General features: G+C 36.0%; 1 protein-coding gene across 4 annotated transcripts in view; it reads left to right on the top strand.

Moving 5' to 3' along the window:
• Positions 1-22,151, top strand: part of grik4 (glutamate ionotropic receptor kainate type subunit 4) — a 349,633-nt gene that overhangs the window by 133,675 nt on the left and 193,807 nt on the right. The gene's annotated exons all lie outside the window — the stretch shown is intronic.

Genomic DNA, 22,151 nt, shown 5'->3' with positions numbered 1-22,151 from the left:
ACTGCTAAAACATATCTTGAAGCATTCCACTGTTTTCTAAAACAGAGGAGTTGAATGAGATCTACTCTGTAAGTGGACTTTGAATCAAAACACAAATCTGGGCACATTCACTAAGCTATGAGTTCTTCAATTTCTTTTGTACACACTTTTGGAGTTATCAACATAATTTCTACACTGAATGGTCAAAGCACATGTTATTAAGGATATGGAGACAAACACACCTTCTTAAGTAGAATTTGTCCTTTTCCTCCCTCCAACTCCAAAATGCAAATGGGCGGATCAAATTGATACATATTTCAAAAATAATGGCTCTCCCCAAAAATCTCAAGCATCATAATTGGAGAGGTTTTTCTGACTGAATAAGTGGAAAATGTCAATCGATTTACAAAAAATTATTAGATTAATTACTTTGCTTAACTTTGCGGGCTTGAAAAATGAATATGCGCGTCTTCAAAAAAATGTTTTAAAAATTGTTTATTGCCTAAAACCATAAAAGATGTCAGAAGATTCTCAGTTTTCCGAGTTTTTATATCCAAGAAAGTTTAAAAGAAGTAATTCATTTTAAAACAGCAAATTAGAAAAGTTACTTATAAAGTGGTGGTGCTTCGATGGGAGGATAATTCACTGTTGCAATATCCAAACTTTTTTCACTCGCATTTGTGACTCTGCATTGTTGACCGCAGCACAAGACTGTAACCCTCCGTGGGAGAGAAGCTTTTAGGTCAAAACGGGTAATGTGATTAATCAACATTATGTAACATTAACATAATAAACTTTTTAGATGAATCACATGGGTTAATGCATTGATGACCCTAGATTTTATATACCACTCCACATGAGGACTCATCTTCCATACCAAGTTCATTAAATTGATTTCTGTTTATTAACCTCTGGAAATGAGGCAAATCTATTCCATCATTACAAACATTTATAAGGTCTGTATTGTGCTTTTTTTTACATAAGCAGCAACAAGATTTAGTTTATATAGTTTAATTTACATGATTAGAAAAATAAAGCACAGAAATGTCAAGCACGACCCTCAAGGTGGGCTATATCCAGTCTTTGCAAAATTCAATGACTTTAAGCTTGTTGTGAAAAAGCACCTCAACTTTGGCTTAAGATCCTTTTGTTCACATCCTAACAGAATACCAGCAACACCAGAATTCCCAGAATTATAAGATGCTCAGTGTTACATTGCTCAGAAAGGACACAATGACATGAGAGCAGAGCTAACTTTGAACAAAAATGTCACTGTACTCCCGATCTTGTCAGGAGGTCTGACAGTTTCTCACTTTCTCCTCTGTGTAACTCTAAGCTCACAATTTTCCACAAAAATCAAAAGTAAAATATACATCTGTCATCTTTGCAAGGGAACAAAACACAAATAGGTTTCTATGAAACACATACAGTATGTAGCTTTGTGTGAATGGCAGACCTGAGCTGGTTTTCTGATTTACATGAATCTCTCTGGAGCAGCAAGTAGATAAATTCTGCTCTTTAAATAACACTGTCTGCATTTGCATGTTTGAGACCTTAATTTATTTGTTTCCAACAAATGAACTTTTTATGTGATGCCTCAAAGGATCATGATGATTTATTCAGCATTCACATTGTGAATAGTAATTATTTTCTGCCTTTAATGCAGTTTAGCTGGAAAGTTATGAAGAATCATTTAAGCAGAGCAATATCTGTTTGCAATGCCAAGCTGAACAGATTTCGTTGAGAATCCATATGTTGTTTCATTAATCAGACAGCAGTTCTCATCAATCTGCTTCTCTGTTACTGAAGTCTGTCTTGACATAGGCGTACGCAGGCAATTATGAGTTAGATTTTATAAACTCAAGCTCACTTGCATGGAGAGGGTCATAAAGTCACAGCAAAGGAAGAGCTAAAAATTAAAGCCATGAATGTTTCTGTTCCAGCTTTTGTCTCCTAATGGGATCAGCACAGGTGTCTGTGTGTGCGTGCGTGTGTGTGTCTCATAATAGTCTCAGGAGAAAGGCTGCCTTTTCTCAACCACCCCACCCTTCATCCCCTCCTCCTCAATTTCCCCCAGCACCTCCCTGTCTTTATCTTTTCCTCTATGGTTTTTGTGATGCTAACCTCCTTACCTCTCTCCTTCCCCTATTGTCTTGGGGCTCGCCACCTGCACAAACTAAACTACCTTGGATTCCTCCGGATTCTCTGTTTGCTCCACAAATCTCATTCACAAGCACAGTCCATTGCTTTGCTTATTCCCCGGTCTTTTCCTCTTCTGTTATTGGACTTCTAAACCTCCATGAACTCTTCACCTGCAGCGCCTCCTCCCCTGCCGGCAGGTCTGCTGTTCTCGTTACTATTTCATTATGATCGATTTCACCCACGGTTAGCTGCCGACCAACAATGAGCGGGTTTGAATTATGTGTACTCCTTCAATCACAATGATTTTGCTTTAACAATTTTTGACTAAAATAAATGTTACATTCCAAGAATTAAGCAAGTTTTTCCCTCACTCTTTTTACATTTTTCTGTGCTATATTTATACTTCCAAACACCCAGGCAGTCTTGAAATGGTTTATAGCATTTTTCTGTGCTATATTTATACTTCCAAACACCCAGGCAGTCTTGTAATGGTTTAAAGATTTAAGTTAATGACCTTTTGGAAGTCATTCAAAAATGTTTTTCTTCACTTTGGGTCCAACTTTCTGTCCATTTCTTGTGCCCGACTAAAATTCAGTGTCACAGTTTCGAGGCTGAAAAGCTTCTTACAGCAGGATAACATTATCTGAATGGCATGTTTAATAAAATATTTAGGTAAATTCAGGTGACACAGGGCTGAGAGATGCATTTTCCTTCAGCTTCATGCCAAGTTTTCAGCTCGCAGCTCTCTAGAGATTACCTTCTTGGTGGTAAAATCTGATTTTGTTTTTATACTATCTCTCAAGCTGTCTCTGTGATACAAGTACAGCAATACATCAAGCTTACAAGATGAGACAAAAACATGATATACAAGTTTCTCTTTGAGAAAACTACGTGTTTGTTCCTAGACCAGATTTGAATTGTACCTGTATATTATGGCATATATGCGTGTTTATTTCTAGAATGATCCAAATGTCTAAAAAAAACCCCCACATAAACCATCCCTTTTTGTGTTTTTCACAAATGTAGTAAAAGGTTTCATTAGTATCCAAAGTGTTTCAAAGAATCTGTGTTTAGAATGAAAATGTTCATGTTTGATCCTTTTAAGCTTGTTAAATGTTGGTATTGAGATGCTTCCCAGACTCATTTTAAAAAATATACTGAGGGTTGACAGGAAGCTCTAAAGCAGGGGTCTCAAACTCCAGTCCTCGAGGGCCGCAGTCCTGCAGTTTTTAGATGTGCCACAGGTACAAAACACTGCGATGAGATGACTTAATGACCTCCTCCTTGTGTAGATCAGTTTTCCAGAGCCTTAATGACCTAATTATTCTGTTCAGATGTGGTACATCTAAAAGTTGCATGACTGCGGCCCTCGAGGACTGGAGTTTGAGACCCCTGCTCTAAACAGATGCCAACTTTACTTTCAGAAGATTGCAGTTAGACACTTGTGGTATTCTCATTGTTGCAAACATCTCACATCTTGCCTGTCCCCCTTTTTTCCCCCCCAACTACTAAAATGCTGACAGACTTAATTAAAACTGATGAAAGTTTCATCACTGCTTTTGCAACCGAGGTTTGTGTGTGAGGCTGGCATCTTTTTATGCAGACTCTGTCAATGCAACAGGGCAACAACTCAAGAACTATTTCCTTCTACATTTCAAAATAAAAGCTCCAAACATGGTGTCGGGCTCATAATAGCTTAGACTTACTTACCTGGCTGAACTGGATAAGCCTCGAGTTCATTTTGTGGAGAAATGTTGCTGTTTTTTTCCTCCAGTTGTTTGTATCACCGGTTAAGAACTGGTTCTAATACCAGCCCTTGTTCAGTTGTGGAACTGCTTTGATGTTTCAAGACTTTTGCACAATGCTGTCTGTATTTAAGAGTTATGATGATCATTTTATTGATTTTTATGCACAGTGGCGCAGTTGGTAGCACTGTTGCCTTGCAGCAAGAAGGTTCTGGGTTCGATTCCCGACCCGGGGTCTTTTGCAGTTTGCATGTTCCCCCTGTGCCTGTGTGGGTTCTCTCTGGGTATTCCGGCTTCCTCCCACAGTCCAAAAACATGGCTGTTTGGTAAATTGGTCTCTCTAAATTCTCCCTAGGTGTGGGTGTGCATGGTTGTGTGTCCTGTCTGTCTCTGTGTTGCCCTGCGACAGACTGGCGACCTGTCTAGGGTGACCCCTGCCTCTCGCCCAGAACGTTAGCTGGAGATAGACACCAGCACCCCTGCCGACCCCACTAGGGACAAAGGTGTAAGAAAATGGATGGATGGATGATTCTTATAGTGAACATCAGCGACATTTTCAATAAAGTGAACTTGAGATAATTGATTCACATTTTCTGTTACCATAACCCTGACAATTACACAATCCAGCAAAACTATGAATTTTAAACTATTATGTGTCAGTTTAATAAGCGGATACATTGATGTAGTTGATGGGTTTGAATCGCCTTTTTTACAAGTATGAATGACCAAGTATAAATTTGAAGTAAGTATAAATTACTGGAGACGTCGACAAAGGCAGTGTCAAGGTTACAGTTTTGTGCCTCGGTTTTTGTGCAAATACTGCACTACATTTATATGATGAAATATTTTTTTCTAGACAGCTCAAATCTCAGAAAGAAAGCTTACATTTACATTCCAAGGTCAAAGCGCAAAGCACTCACTGGTAATAAATGATGATATGACAGTGGGTGGTGATTATTGTTATCCGTGGCGCTTCGGTTTGCTCTGCTTTGTGGCAACAGATTTCCAATATGTTTTTGGCCCTGAAACAGGTTAATGTATTTCTTCAAATGTATGAAATGGGCCTCTCCTCTCTTCTCCTCTTGAGCTGCACCGTCACTAGTCCTTCCCTGCGTCATTGACTACAGAGCAGTAATTAGGCAGAGTAATCTTGTTTCAGCGACAATGAACTACAGCAGCCATAGCACATATCCCTATGAAGTAAATCACTGTGAAAATGATTGCAACATTTGCAGACGAACATTACATTACGCCGCTGCTCCTCAAAATTATATACAGTCTTCAGAATATATTGCTGCTGTAAACCCCACAAGTTTGCATAGAGTTTACTTTCTTGGTGGATTGATGAGAAAGTTTGACATTGGTGTATTTCTTCCCCTTTTTCTCAAATTGCTTCTAAAGCATCAATCCAGTGAGGACACATTATAGAGCAGCCATATCTATACAGCAAATATAAATCCGTATTAAGAACAGTTGAAGTTAGATTCATGGTTCGTTTGTCCTATTTTTATTTTTTGGAAAATAGTGCAGCTTTATATGCTTTTGATTTTTTTTCCCCAAGGTGGAGTGCAGAATTGCCTTGTCTGGACACAAAGACATATTTACACGGTATTGGTTCCATATTCATTGGTTCCATGAATATGATTCTAGATTAGATGTTGGTGCTTTTTCAGATTCTTTTTTTTCACACATTGTGTTTTCAGTCATATATACATATACAAAGCCAGGCTGGTTATTGCTAAACAAATGGAGCTGAACAATTATTTATGACTATAAAGAAATGTAATGTGTGAAATGCCAAAGGACTGATTAAAAACATTCTCGTTGTCTTTGTAAATAATGCAGCACAGCCCAATATGTGCTCATGCTTTGTTCTCATGACTGAAATATGAGAAGACAAAAAGGTAATTAAGTTATAAATGCCCAACTAAAGATGTGAAAACTATGTTTTCCCTTATCAGCCCAGTCCCTGGCTGTTCTTCAAAAGGTATCAAACACACTTTTACGCAGTTTTTTTTTATGGTAAGAATGGGAATCATATCTAGGTTACACTAGAGATCAGAGAAAACCAGAAACCCTGCTGGTTTGCTTTATCTAAATGCTCTTCTTTCTGCTGTAACAACGGCTTAATTAGAAGACTTAAAAGGCAGCATGGAGACAAGGCGTGGAATGCTTTTCAGATGAAAAGTAATTTCAAGCTCTTGAGGATTGTCTTTTGTTTTCTGCTGTAGTTGGATGTTAGATATACTTTGTCCGTTACACTTACTCATGTTTTTTTCTTCTTTTCCTCACTTTATAATTCTATTCTTTACACATTTTGTTTTTTTCTGACTGTTTCTCAACCCGTTCTCCGCATGGCTCGACTTTTACAGACCAGGCACTATCTTGCATTTAAAAAAACATTTAAAACTGATTTTATTTCTTTGTATTATCTGTGTGTTTTCGGTAGCACAATGTGTAAACAGCTTAGTTTTTCTAAAAGTACAAAAATATGTTCAGCCCCTGATGGTATTTGCTATAATTCCTTTATGCATTGAGTTGTGGTCCAAATGTGAACAGTTTCTCTTTTTCTGTTTAGTATCATTTATCATACAATGTCCTTTTTAGTTAATCATTTATGTGTCCTCAGATTTCATTTGTTCATACAAGTTTTATATAATGTTCTTTTTGCTTAACTACTATTTTCATCAAAGGCATATTTGTAGTTTGCTATTGATTAATGGAGAGGCTCCAGGTGAAATGAGAGATTTGTTTGAATAAAAGCAGAGATCTGCATCAAATTGTTGTGTCTAAAAAAGTGATAGGCTTTTTGTGTTGCCTATTTTTTCCTTATGATGAGTTTAATTTTGTGACTTGGTAAAAAGTCTGAAGCACATATTAAATAAAACTATATTTTGATGTCCTGCAAATGACAACATGCATTTTGGCTGGCGCAGCGTTTCACTGGAAATTGAACCAAATTAAACTTGAGAAATAATAGGTTTCTTTACAGAATCTGAATCAATTTTCTTTTTCATTTAGATTGCATTTACTTGATTTGCACACAGCTATAGAATAATTTCAGAGACTGTTAAGTTTGGCACAGAGCCTGAGCGTTTCTGTTAAACACTGTTTGCTGTTTCTGATGTTCACCTCCATTATCCTCTTCCACCCTGGAGGTAGAAACCATTTCTCTCCCCAACTGTGCACTTCCACGGTAGTGGGCTCAATCTGTGATTGTTTGCCGTGCAGCCTTCCATGATGGATGACTTGCGTAGTAGAGTTTAAGATGATGCCTACAGAAAGCACCAAAGAAAAATATAAGAATCGTCAACTTTCCTTACTGCTGGGGTTTATTTTATTTAATTTTTTTGCAAATAAAGATTAGTATCTTTGTGACAAGGGGTCAATCTAGCTATTTATTTTAACACAATATATCTTACATAAAAGCTTTGGAATCCTTTTGCATTACAAACTTTAATGTGATTTGTTAGGAATTTATGCAACACCAACACAAAGTAGTGAAAGTTACACAGTTTGCTCTCCTGAGTTAATTCACTGAAGAGCCACATTTTACTGCAGTCGTAGCTACAAGTGTTTTAGATTCGGTTTCAGTTTTACACATTTTTCTTTGCAAATTATCTTTGTCTTACTCTCATTCGAAGGGGAGTTCACTACATGTGAACCGTAGTTTTGTAATCTTTCCAAAGACTCATTCAGTTCACTTCATTCTGGGCTCTGACTAGGCCATTCTAATGAATATTCTTTGATTTGATCCCCTCCATTGTAGCTCTGATTGTATGTTTACGGTTATTGTCCTGTTGGAAGTGAGCCCTCCTCCTCGGTCTTAAAACTTTGGCTGCTACGAATCACTTCCACGTTTCTTCCCATCAACTCTAACAAGTTAACATCTTCAGTAGTCAAAGAAAACCAAACCCACAGCATGATAGTATCAAGTTTCACTGTTGGGAGGGTAAGATCAGGGTGATATGCTGTTTAGATGTTTAGATGTAGCATATTTTTTGCAGGCCAAATGTTTAGGTGTTGATTTCGTCATGACTGAGAATCATTGTCCACATGTCTGCTGCATCTTTTAAGTGACTTGCGGCAAACTGCAAGTAGCATATTTCTGGTGGCTATCATTGGAAAAAAAATGCAGAAACTTAGAGAATGCAGCAAATTCTCTGTGTGAACTTTACTTAATGATTACATTGCACTGGTTTTAATTAAGTGCAATGTAATTAAAAACTTTATTTGTATTTAAATTTACAAATAAACTTGTAAATTTATGTACAAATTTAGTTGTAAATAAATTTTGAAACCACTTTTTCTTTCAGTTCGCAATTATGCACCACTTTGTCTGTCATATAAAATAGCAATAAAATGCGTTAAAGTTTGTGTTAAATGACAAAATGTGGATTAAACGAGTATAAATACATTCGCAAGGTACTGTATCCCATATATTTACAGCAATCCTTTGTGTTTATGCATTTTTATGCTGCTATGGAGACACATTATACTAGTAAGGATACGCTTCACTGGTTGCCCACCCATATTAGCCCTGAACTGATTAATTGCATTAATTAGGCAACAGTCTACAGCCTTTTACGGGTAACAATCCATAAACTTTTGCCTTTAAATCTCTGACGGGGCACTATCAGTGATGCATTGGAGCTAATATTCCCCACAGACATTGCCGAGGTAGTATCTTTGCAAGCAGAATAACCTTTAGCTGCAGGGTAAGATTTATTTATTTGTTTTATTTCAAAGGTACAAATTTAATTAAAAGCAAAGAGGATATGACCCATATAAGGTGTTTGATTTAAGTGTTCTAAAACCGAAAATTACTTTGAGAATACTATTAATATCAAGAGCAAATTCAGTGCTGCAGTGATTTTTATAATCCTTTCCTCCTTTCATGCAAGAATTCGCAACTAACTTATGATTTAGATTTTATGTACCTTGGTTTATTACATTGTTAATGGCTCTCTCTTTGCCCCATTACAATAACAAAGTAGAGGTAATAATCCAATTGAAAGTTTGATTATGCTGCATTGATAATGTTATGTTCCATTATGTTGCATCAATAACAGCTTTATCAAAATGATCTTTTTCAGGCTGCAGAAGCTAAATAAGAAGCAAATGACCTTCAGAGTGGGAATAAAAGAAAGTTAGCTAGATGTTTTGTAGAAATTAGTCGTAATAGTAAAGAACATAGAATATCTGAATCTTAGAACTGTTGCTCACAAAAAATGAGCAGTGCCGTAGCCAGTCGACGCTCTGGTGTGAGCAGGCTGCCTTGTGAGCCATCTGACATCAGTGGGTGTAATTTTGATGTGCATGCCCTGGAAAAGTGCCGGACTAAGAGCACTGTAAGAGCAGCGTGTCCTTTATGTCAATGCCGTCACAACACAAAGAAAACAACCCCAAAAACCATAGAAATCTCTATAATTGTGGTATTAAAGGGAGCTCTGGCTTATACCTCATTAGGAGAAGAGCACAGAAAGCCTTAGGGCCTTTCAGCACATGCTAGAGAGAGAGAGAGGTTGAGATTGGCAGCAAGAGTGAAAGAGAAATTGACTGCTTGCTTGCAATGGGGATTAAAGCACATTGCACAAATACAAAAACATACAAAGCAACTCACCACATGCTGCACAAATAAAGCGCTGCTGTATTTAGATACAGTAATTGCAGTCATGCTAATGATGCCTACGTCTATCCAGTTGAAAAGATGTACTTGATGTCCTTAAAAAAAGTAACTGTATGTTTTGTGTAGACCATTTGTTGATAAACTCCTAGCTGTTTAATCTTTCTGGTTTCTTATTGTATGTACTCTAAAACTGCATGTTTAATTGAGGAGCTGTGAGTCATTATGTTCAGAAAGAGGTGTGTCGCTGTAGAATAAAAGGAAACGCCACATGTTTGCAAAGAGAACTAAAATAAACCAGCTTTCTAATAGCACTTAAACATGGAGCTATATGTGCTGGGTCAAATTACACCTTTGAGTTTGTATCCTCATTTTAACCAAAATTATCATTTTCTCTACCTATAAAATAACATTTTATACCTATGGACATATTAATTCCGATCAGTTTGTTAGTGGTAACTAAGTATTTTGGGGAAAAGTAGAGATGATCATAAAAATGTTAAAATTTCTCTTTTTTGATCATTTAAAGACAGGCTATTTTCAAAAATATATATTTTTCCTCTGATGGGGATGCTGATTTTTATGAAGTCTTTACAACTCTTATAACGTATCAACATTGACTCAAATCAAACCAACATAACTTAATTGGTAATTATTCATAAGCAATGCAACATTTCCATGAATTATTATGGAATAATTATTAATTCCATTAATTATGGAATTATGGAATTTTTTTCAGTACATAAAAAAAGCAGATGCAAGTCTTTTTGTAACTTCTAATTGATCATGGTGAGTCTCTTTGACTCAGATTATTTTTGAGCATATATCTTAGTAATATATAAAACGCTCCTTTGGGTGAACATGCTTTGTAGTTGTGAAACTTATGGACTTGTTAGGAGACTTTAGTTTATCTACTACATGGACTGAATTGTATCATCAATTGTCTTCTTTTTTTTTAGCAGTTGGCTGTTCACATATCTTTTTTTGAACATTATTTATACTGTCTGATATCCAATAAAATGTGTTTCAGCAAAGCAACACTCAACAGCTGAAATTCTTTGATTCAGACACGATAAGACGAGCCTTCCTGACAGCTGTAAGCTCTGAGTTGAGCGTTGCTTATCCCAAGACATTTCTCTGCTCATTATTATTTCCCCCACGTGGCTTTCCTACCCATTCAATCTTAAGCATCAATGACTTTCTTCATTTTTTTCCCCGTCTTAGTTTTTCTACGCCCCATTAGTGTTTGTGCACTACATTGGTTCTAAAACCACACACAGGCATAAACACCTGGGCGACAAACACACCTTGCAGTCTGACCCATACATCTGTTTAACTAGAGCGACAAGCTGTTGCGATTTGGAGGGACATTGATTTCGAAATCAAGTTTGCTTCCCTCCAGTGCCTTTTTGCCAACTGGGAGCTGGGGCTGCCTAAATCTGCCAAGGAACAGCTTTTCAGGCCATGGTGCCTGTTTGTCCATGGCTTACATTTCTGCCTCTCTCACTTTCTCCTCTCTCTGTTGCTCCTAGTGATGCAATGTTTTACAGTGAGCTTGAGAACGCATTTTACCCACGAGTGTCTTTAAGAGCCATTTTGTATGCTGTGTACTATGCAACATACACACAGATCAGGGACAAACCTATTTTAGTTCTTCCTATGCATATGAAAACACTTATTCTGTTGGGTCTAGGTAACTGGCTGAGTTTAAGTCAGGGGAAAATAAAATGTAGTTATTTGAGAAAAGATGCAAGCATGTCTTGTTCACTTTTTCCATCTTTTCCCATTATCTGCTGAAGAAACGCTGATTTCTGGATCTCCATTATCCACTTGTTAGGTTACCCTCTCTGTGCAGTTTCACTGGGCACCTGGAGGAAATTCAAACTTGAATCAGAAGCAATTGTACAATTGCTAAGTCCGATCGCATTGGCTCATCATAGCTGATTGTGGATCGTGCACGGTTTATTGGGAGCCTAACTGTGTGAGATTACACTGCAACATGTTCACGGAATACAGATGTGACAGAATGCTGGGTTGTTTTTAAAATAATTGTGAATTAAGGTCAGCCTGATGCTGCGCACTGAAACCTTTTTACATAATGTCAAATGACAACCCCAAATTTTAATGGACTTTTTTGTGATAAATCAAAGAGAGTAAAAAAAAAAAAAAAGAGTAAAAAAAGCTATTTTGAAGTGGAAGGGAAATGATTACTGGCTTTCAAATTTCTTTTGAAGTACTTTGACAAACTCTTTTTCTTTTTACAGAAAATATATTTTACTTGAGTAAGTTTCTTTGTATTTTTTCAGAAATAAAATGTTTGACAGCTCATATTTGGTTTTATTTGTGGCCTAAATCGGGCTCACCCTCAAAAGTTAATTGTCCTTGAAAATTATTAGTAATTTTTTAGTTATTCTAGCCAACATTTTGGTGGAAAAAAATAATAATAAATTCCTGCTTTAGAAAAGATCTGTGGAAAACTCTTTAATGTTGAAGTCTTATGTTAGTAAATATGTTTTTTTATTCTGTTTTATGAACCACTCAGCTTATTTTGTAGAAAGGCAAAGTATTGCTCTCTTTGTATCACTGTGTTGCACCACAGGACCCAGAAGAGCCCAAAGCGAGGCTGGAGTGAAATACATGTTGACATTTCCAAGTAGTTCTGAAAGATTGTCCTGTGGACAAATAATGCTTTTTGGTTGCATGAGCTCAATGTTTGTTTCCAAGAAAAACAGTCACAGAGAGAAATTGCTGAGGCACACACATGAAGTCGGTGCTGGACTCAATGAAGAAAATATCATTTAGGAGTACATGACACAAAAAAATAAAAATACAGGTCAGTGACACTGCATGCTCCTCATCTACCTCTTAAAATGTTAGAAGATATTTTATCTGTCACTAGTTGTCCTTGGTAGAAGAATTTTGTTATTAATCAAGATGGAACGTGTAAAGTTGCAGAAATTGACAACTCTGATTTTTATAGCAGTGATTAAATGAAGACATAGTTGAGCCTATTGCCATGGCCGTTGTTTAAACTGACAAAAGAGGCTCTATTCGCAGGTTTTTGTGTGTTTCTGGCATACAAAAACCAATAAAAAGGTCTAAAAAGTGTAAATAGTGGTTAAATATAAGTGAAGAGTCTTTACTGTCCTGAGCCTTTTTCTTAATGATGTCTGCTGTCCCACTTTTGCAAGCAAGACATCAACTTGTGGGAATAGTCCAGTTTAAAGCTGTGTACCCATCTTTTCTCTTCGGTTACAATTTAGTGGTATCCATCTTCTTTTTTTTAGAAACAACAGCAGGTTCACGTTGGTGTCTGAGGAATTCACACACAGTTTCTAATTTTCAGTGTTCTCATCTTTAAGCCAGTGTATTGCTTTTGTCTTGAGTTGCTGAATATAAACAGCTATTCGTCAAATAGCAACCCAATTAGATATAAATATTATGTATAAAAATGACAAGTTTTTCTGATTTATAAAAAATAAGACCATAGGAGGGTGTCTCTTTTTTTACATCACAAAAATCCCCTTCACTGCTGACATTATGTACAACTAATGACAATAGCCCGTATAATTTAAAGGATCATACAGAGTACAGATGACTAAATCAATTAAATAAAAACTCCCATCCGCATATTATCTCTAACTCAATGTGTCTCGCAATCTGTGAGCCGACAGGGTGCTTCAGAATTATAAACAAGAGCGCATCTGGTGCAGCTGCACCACTGATAGAGTGAGCAGTTCATCCTCCAGAGCAACGTCAAAACCCTGAGACAATTTATTACTCACAAAGGTAAACTGACTCTTTTTTCTTAGCTGTATATTGATTTGGAAGGGGTTCAAGGAGGAAAAAATACCGTAGATATTTCTAAAGTAGCACCACAAAATCTGTGATTTTTATTGCAAAAAAATCCCAAAATAAATTGAAAATTCTCAGAGGTGCTGAGATACATTTTTTACGTTAGACGTGTTGAACTGAAAGGGTTGTATGTAATGCAATGCTATACATACAGCAAATCGTGCAGCCGTGTAGCTTTCACACCAGTGGAGCACCTTACGCCTCCGCAGGTTTGTTTCTGAAAAGTTGAACTCTGAGATCTGGTTTCAAAAAGGGCCGGTGTCCGATTGCAGTCGTCAGCGACATGTAAACGAGCAGCTTGACATGAACAAAAAGTTACGGTTTTATTGAAAACCGTCTTCTTGTGAACGAACCATTAATTGAAATACTCTCACATCCACTTCCTGCCAGCACCTCTGTAGTCGTGGCAACACTGTTGGGATCTCTTTCCGTAACAAAAATGTTCATTGCAGCTGAAGCTCTGACTTTGAACTATCTCAGTGATCTGTAATCTATTTAGCTATTTTTATTATTTTTTTTTACATTTTCTGCCTTTGAGGCATTATTTTCATCAGGAGTTTTTTTTGAGGTGGCCATTATTAGAGGACAGTTTAGAGAATGTCTCCTCCCTTTATAGGCATCAGTCCACTGGAAATGATTTCAGCTACATACTTGCACAGCTTCAAATGTGCTTGTTAATACGTCTATACTGTCTCGCCAAAAACACAGTGAGACAGGGTTTCTTATCCCTGCACAATAATCTAACCACAAAAAAAAGAGGCACAGAAAAACATGTTTTGTTTTGTTATTGTTTTTTTTTTTTTGGATCGCTGCTCAAACTTTCTGCCATGATTGTAAACGCAGCTATCTCTCCCGACTCTGCAGACAATAAAGTCAAAGCTAATAAGATGATTGTCTGGTCCTTACACTATTATGACAACTCACACAGTCACAAGCATTGCAACATGCAAGGATATAATGTGAAAGGAGAAATGATTGCCTTGTATAATAATGAGTTTGAAAGACAATACAGCTCAGCCTGGGGCTGTAATTCTACATGTGCTCGCAGTTTAAGCACAATATAATCTCACAATTTATGAAGTCGTGTTATTAAAACCATTACTAACCTCAACCAATAGATATCATATATCCCCTTATTATTTGCCACCATGTGGGAGCTTACATTAGCAAGACATAATTATTTCTTTCTTTATATAATGGAATTACTACACATACTGGTGTGTTGATGCATGCCTAATTGTCCTTGGAGTGAAATGAGATGTGATATTAAGAAAAGCTTTGCTTTTTTTTCAGCTGCATAATGGACCAAAAGTCAGTCCTACGATGATCTGTAGCAGCCTATATTTAGAATTAAAACCATAGTTTTACAACACTTCTAAAATAATCTTTTTGGGATTTTTTGCAGCTTCAGGCTATGGGATTGGACTGATTTCTCTACAATAAAGATATTCAGCTTAACGATGAGCAGTACAGTAGATGCCTGTGTTACAGATAAACGCAATAGACAACTTGTAGAAAGAGAATAATTGCAAACACTGTCCATTAGACGCAGCATGTCATGTTGAGGCTACATGAATTGAAGACTTTCAATCATACAGCTGGTTGTGTCTGAAAACAGTTGATGCTGAAAGACAGAATATCTTGGGGTGAAAAACAAAAGTGGAACGATTTGAGAATGTTTTACACATAGTAGGGATGAGCAATAGATCGTTTACAATATATATATCACAATAAGTCCATTATAAATACTGATAGGAAATATGTCAGATAGAGTTTTCAATAACTTAACTGAACTCTAATCCAGAACCGCAAAGCCTTCTGGGGAATGTAGGCAGAGGAAAGACTTTAGTTGCTCAACCTCAGCAACCCAGCAAAGCAAAGTGAGTGGCATCAATTAACTCTCGCACTCTTTGGTAACCTAGCAACAACATGCTGAATAACTTGTGCATCCGCAATTCCAGGTTTTACCACCATAACTCGTAATTGCTTAAAAATAAAAAACACAGTGTGTGGAGTAAAAGGAGAAAATGAGTACAACAGCTCCAGAGGAAACTGGATTAAAGGGGAAAATAATGTTTAAACGGTATTTAAAAATTCTGTTTTAAATACCAGAATTTTAGGTATTTTAAACAAAAACTAATTGTATATTGAGTGATCTGAAAATATATCATAAAATATCACCCTCATGCACAGATGAAATTAGTCTACATATTAATTAAATGTGTCATAACAGCTTATAAATAACATCATAAACCCATAAAGACTTCTCATATAGAGAAACTTTTCAGGAAACTACAAAATAGCATACCAAAACTAGCTCAAATAATTAAAGTTGTTGCAATTCTAGGTTATTGTTTTATGTTCTACCTCAGTAAAAGGTATGATAGTGCTTTATTTAGCTGTTAGTTTAGATTAATAACAATGTTTTTGTAATATTTCAATCACTGTTCAAAACAGTTGGTGTGTTGGTTTAAGATCTACCCTTGCAAAGTTCAGTAGTTGCCGTGGTTTCATAGCAAATATTAACTTACTACCAAGCATGCATTTATTACTCAAACTGTACAAAAATCCCAAATCATGACCCGTTACTGCTGCAAGTTGCTTCATGACTTTTTTTTCTTCACAGAAGTAAAGTAATAACACATCAAGCACAAGATTTTTAAAACTGGCGATACATTTTAAGTTAAACCTGTAGAATTGAGAATGATGAAAAAAATAGAATAAATAAATTGTAATCTTTCATTGCGTTGGGATTAACTCAGTAGAGCTGAGTCAAGGGGCTGAGGAGAGGGAAGTCTGGGGCTCCGTGCTTAGACTGCTGCCTCTGCGAAGGGGGATGGATGGATGGATGGATGGATGGATGGATGGATGGATGGATGGATGGATGGATGGATGGATGGATGGATTGATTGATTATCCAGAAAATAAAGTTGTCTTAAGACTTCTGGTGTGAGAATAAACTAAGCATGAACAATATGGTAAATATTTTTCAGTTAGTTTTTTCATTTTTTTGTTGCACCACTTTACAACCAATATCACCTAAAGGCAACCAACAAAAAAGTAAATTCACTGCAGTTTATTCGGGCAGATTCGTAGTTAATTTCATATATTCCTGTTCAGTTGTAATTAAACACCACAGCTGGGTTGTCGTCATAGTTAGCGCTCTTCGTGTGGACAGTGTGTTTCCAGATATTCTCCTTGTAGGTCATGGGCTGCCTCAACGTCAGACCATTTCCATCACACTTGTACTGCTCCTGACAGCAGGACCGCTGAGATTAAGTGTTAATAAAAGGTTTGTTTACTGCTGGGAGATGTTGGTAGAAGTCACTCAGGCTGTGACCATCCAATTTAACCTGAAGGGGAAACACTCGAGTCTTTGCAGAAAGCCAAACAATTAGGCCGAACGTGATATTTCCATGTTCAAATAGCTCTTCAATCTCTATTGAGTGTATTAATACTTTCAATAAGCCACTCTTTTTAGGCTTACCGCAAATACACACCACAGGAATACACATTTCGCATCCATATTAACTCTGCAGCTTTTGGCAGACAAACGTTCTCAAACATTGGTCATACATCACTCATTTCCATCTACAACTTGCTTTTGTACCAGTTCTGTGACTCCCAATGCAACAGCACATGAATATATGCAAATACATGAGTCTCATTATGTGTCTGACTTGCCTTCAGTTCAGACTGTCATTTTTAATGGTCCACTCGCAGCTGAATTAACTGAGTGTCTGATGAATGATTGACAGCTTTGGCATTTGGATTGTGTGAACAATTGCTTTGACGAGGCATGTCAGACTGTCGGATCAACCTGCTCTGGCAGTCGTCGATCCTCTCTTGGGTTCCCGCATTGACAGAGGACAGACTCGTTTTCTCTCTGGGTTGTCAAACCAAGCTAAAGCTTCTAAAGTATTCCACTTTGCTATTATTTTAATACGTTTTTAATTTTTTAGGTAGAGATATTAAATTATGAAAATATTCTTCCTAATATTAGAAGAAGACTTGCTTTTCATATTGCAAATAGCTGTAAGACATCTTTCTGGGGCATTTAGCAGGAAAAGCTTAGTCTGCTTATACATCACTGTAAACTGAACTAAAATGGAGAAGAAAATAGTTATATCCTGTAATAAAAACACGTTTTATTGGCATTAAATATCTTATAATTAAAGGAGAAACACAAAAGCAGATAAAGGCATGCTCTGAAAAGCAGACATGATAAAACTGAACTATAATTGGATTTAATTTATGATGTATGTGTGATGTGATATATGAAGTAGATTGTTGGATTTTTTTATTTATTTTTTTCATGGTGCCTAAGTAAGTGATGCTGTCAGCTGAAAGCATATAAATCGTCTTAAAATATGAGGGAAGGATGCTTTTTTTCTGGATTTTTATGTTAAAACTACAGGAGTAGCCAATGATTCTCTTAGCTACTTGGCTAATGGTTTGTAGTGGTTTAACCACTCAGTTATTTATTGAAGGTTTTACTATTCGAAGTGAAAATCCAGCCGAAATGTCCTGGGTTTGAATCCCGGGCTGAGGTCTTTCGGCATGGAGTTTGCATGTTCTCGCTGTGCATTTGAGGGTTCTCTCTGGGTACTCCGGCTTCCTCGCACAGTTCAAATAAATGACTTCCAAACATAGCACCGTGTACTCCTCTGACACTGCAAGAGTAAGTGTATAGAAGACAGATAAAACCTCTATTAAAAACAATTCAGACTTTAAAACAATGGCCATTATGAAGGAATCAGGCATCATCAAATCAGTTCATGTGTGTGTTTTGGAAGTTCTGCCCATCAGCTCCTTTTTAAGTCTTTTTTTAATGTTTAAATATTTATTTTTCTGTCAGATTGCTTCCTGTGTTTTATACAGTTGATTCTGCAACCTTCCCTCGTAAAAGACAGAAACTCGGTTGAAATGTTCAACACTGCAAAAGGGTCTAAATGATGCACATTCTTTTATGAACTTCTGTAACACTAAGAAATTTGTCAAGTAAACAGAAATTTGAAATGTTTTGTTTTTCTGTCCATTTTGGACAGAAAAGGGTAAATGAAAGGGGTGAGTGAACATTGTATCTTTATTTTTCTCGAAGTAAAAACAGAAAAACACAGTTTTGACTTTGTTTGCAGCTGTCATAGTTGAGGCCTGTCATCTACAGATAAAAACTGAGGTGAATGTGTACAAACTAGCATCTTATGTTATTCTTCTTTTTTCCCTACGCCCCGCCTAGCTCCATCTTTATTAATTCTGCCTCAGTGCAGTACGAGAAAATAGATCAATCTGTGTTTGCCTTTCTCAGATGAGAAGCTAAAAATGAAATTGACATAATTGACTTTAGAGACCTGAGAAATGAGGGCAATGATTCAACCTGGCTTTCATTTTACTTCTGTATTGAACGAAATGGAATTTGTGCTTTAGTCTTTCATTGAGGAGCTATTAATGGTTCAGCTTGCACTCAGTCAAAAAGCTGACAAGGTCTTTGTCTTTAACTCTGTGCTGATGAAGCTTTTAATCGACACTGATTAGTCTCAATAATAGAATGTAAATCTGATTTTTAATTTATTTCCTGTTTCTCTTAATTGCAGTAAATAGTACTAGTCTGTAAAAGTAATAAAGCCATTAGTGGGTAATAAACTAGAAGCAGACATTTTATTTTGTAATTAGTCAGTAAAGCATCCATTTGTTTGATCTCAGAAGTCCAACAAATATTATTTGCTCTACATTCCTCATATGTTGACAGCTCTGCTTTCAGGCTCCGGTCTCTATGGGATCAATGAATCTGAAAGGTACTATGAAACAAGGATTGATCAGCTGTCACATCACACCTCCACCCTCGTTGAAGCATCTTAGGTTATAGATAAAACATTAATCTCCTCAGGTTATCAGGTGTTCACCTTGCGGTGTTTTTTCTAATCAGTTGTTCCTATTAAATATGAAGCAGTTTCAGTCTGTATGAAAATCTGGGAAGTTTTTTTTTTGGTATCCTGATTTATTAGCTTTTTATTGATTAAAAAGTTGAGCACAAACTAATATGCAGTATTAAAAAACTTTGCAGATGAATATTTACCACATAAATCTGTTCAATTTTTTACCAAATGACAATATATGTCATCTTAAGGCTCTGTATAAACAGATTCAGATTATAGGCATGTGCATAGAATTTAATTATGGTTCAGTTCCGTTCATACTAATATATATATATATATATATATATATATATATATATATATATATATATATATATATATATATATATATATATTATTATTTTTTTTTTATAATTATATTTATTGGTTTTCAATGTTTTGACAAATAAACAATTTAAATACATAAATTAATGAGCTGTATATTCATGCAGGCAGTTTTAATCATAAAAACAAGTAATGTTTCAGTTGCAAAAATCACCATGCTATTTAACTTCATGCCAAAACCATGTTTTTTCTGTAACATGATACAGTGTCTATATTTATTTGGTGGTATGGTCCCCTGGCGCCCCAATAAACAAGCATTGGATGCAAGACACTATGGTAAACGTCTACTTACTGTAGAAAAAATCACTACAGGTATGTTTTATTATTATTATAACGTTATATCTTGGCATTAGCCTACATTACATGATAGAGATTATTCTGAACCACAAGTTTACAAAGAAGAAATTCAGTATCCATAAAAGGTCCTGTCGACTGTTATTTGACAAACTCTTGAGTTTTGGAGTGAGTTGATAACCTATATATATTAAATAATATATATATATATATAGGTTAATTAATATATATATTAATATATATTAATTAATATATATAGGTATATATTACCTAACTAGGATCTCACTTTTCACCTTTGTATTAAAAAAAAAGCATTAAGAATCAACAAATTAAAACATTTTGATAAACTATGGGATTTGGATTGCAAAAATAAAACATGTCACAATGTGTGAAACATAGCCTATTGAGATTAAATGTATGACTGTTTCTTTGGTCAAAGTTTGAGTACTAAATATAGCTATCTCAAACTTCTAGTATTAACTTAGCAGCTAAAGTTTGATGTTATCTTATGTTTGAACAAACATGCTATCTTGTACTCACTAAGACTTTCTTACAACTCGCAACATTCACATTAATACTTTATTTCATCCTGTAGAAGAGCTGCAGTTTGTTCAGGTCCTTGATTAGGTCACAGTTTTGCAGAATGGATTTTGCCGTCTTTCTGTTTCAAGAGATTTTAAGACGTCCATCTTCCTCCACTAAATTGCCTCACTCTGTTTGGAGAACTCTAAAGAAGCTAGATGTTTCTTGTGTTATCTATGTACAATATAGAAAGGTTTTTCTAGCATGGTCTTTGAAAATAGCACATCATCAGTTTCTAGACATTAGACCCTCAAAGCTAAGTTCCCTCTAACCACCCACTCCTATAATAATTAAGATTCACATTAATTCATGCCAGATGCTTATCAGATACAAACACTAATTGTTGTCATAAACAACTCACTGACATCTGCAAGTTTTCATGTGTGAAAACAGAACTAAAAATATCTCTAGCAACTGTGTGTAATAGTGGCATTTCAATACTGCCAGATGAGACCACTTGTAATTTAATAAAGCAAAATGGATATTAAACATAAAATTCAGAGAAACATTGACCTTATTAATAAATGAAGAGGCAGCCACCTTTTGTCAAACACATTTTTTTAATAACATCTCCTTTTTAATATGGAATTAGCCCACCATTTACTGCTTTAACAGCTTAATCGCTTCTGGGAAGGATTTCCACAAAAGGGTAGGAGTGTGTTTATGGGAATTTCTGGCCATTCTTTCAGGAGAGCATTTGTGAGGTCAAGCACTGATTATTGGATGAAAATCCCTGCAGTCTCCTCTTTATTTCATCCCTAAGGTGTTCTGCTTGGTTGAGGTCAGGCCAGTCAAGTCCACACCAAACCCCTCCTTCTGAGAGCCTTTTAAAGTTTATCTTTTGAATTTGATTGGTTTTTCTCTCTTTTTTTCCTGCCAATTATTGACCATGAGGAGTCGATGCAATACTGCAAGCTGACTAAAGTCTCTGGGAATCAACATATTAGCACTAAAAGTTGTTATCCCTGGTTACTTGTAATAAAGTCTTAAAGAGCAAATTTGTCTTTGACTTTCTTAGGCTGACTTTTTGTCTGTAGACGCAACTAATTCATCCTTTCACGTTCTGATTATTTTTTGTTTGAGTGATTTAAGTCAGCTTTTCCTACAAATGCAGCAGTTGTTTGAGAATAATCAAATGAAGTGCTGGACTAAATAAAAAGTTTGAAAAAGTCCAAAGAAAATAATGCACTGTACATAGTTTTCATTTTGCGAAGATATGAATTCTTGGCAGCCACTTATCAGTTGCACAGATTTAAGATGCTGAGCAATCATCCAACAGAAACTGTTTTTGTGTATGAGAAATATCCATATAATTTGCATTACCCATGGGCCAAATTAGCCTAAACTATTTTAACCTCTTTAAATGGACGTAAGAAACAGGTAATAGTTACTGAAATAATTTTCGTAACATCAGAAGGTTGTTGTCTCATCTGCAAAGTTAGTTTTTCCTAAGATTTAAAATCTGGCAAAATAAAACTCCTAAAGTACGTTATGCATTTGATCCTGTTTGGATCAAACGAATTCGACTGCAATTTTTTATGTAGCATGCAGTGATTCTTCCACACTTTGTTCCCGTGAATGTCAGGCTGGAATCTAAGTCTTGCTGATCATGGCAAAACCCTTTTGGCACCATCTCAGGCCATGTCACAAAGCTCATATTATTTGCTC

This window comes from Xiphophorus maculatus, chromosome 18, assembly GCF_002775205.1.
Source record: "Xiphophorus maculatus strain JP 163 A chromosome 18, X_maculatus-5.0-male, whole genome shotgun sequence".
NCBI classification, from domain to species: Eukaryota; Metazoa; Chordata; class Actinopteri; order Cyprinodontiformes; family Poeciliidae; genus Xiphophorus; species Xiphophorus maculatus.
The sequence above is the reverse complement of the archived record's forward strand: the minus strand, read 5'-3'. Positions and strand labels throughout refer to the sequence as shown.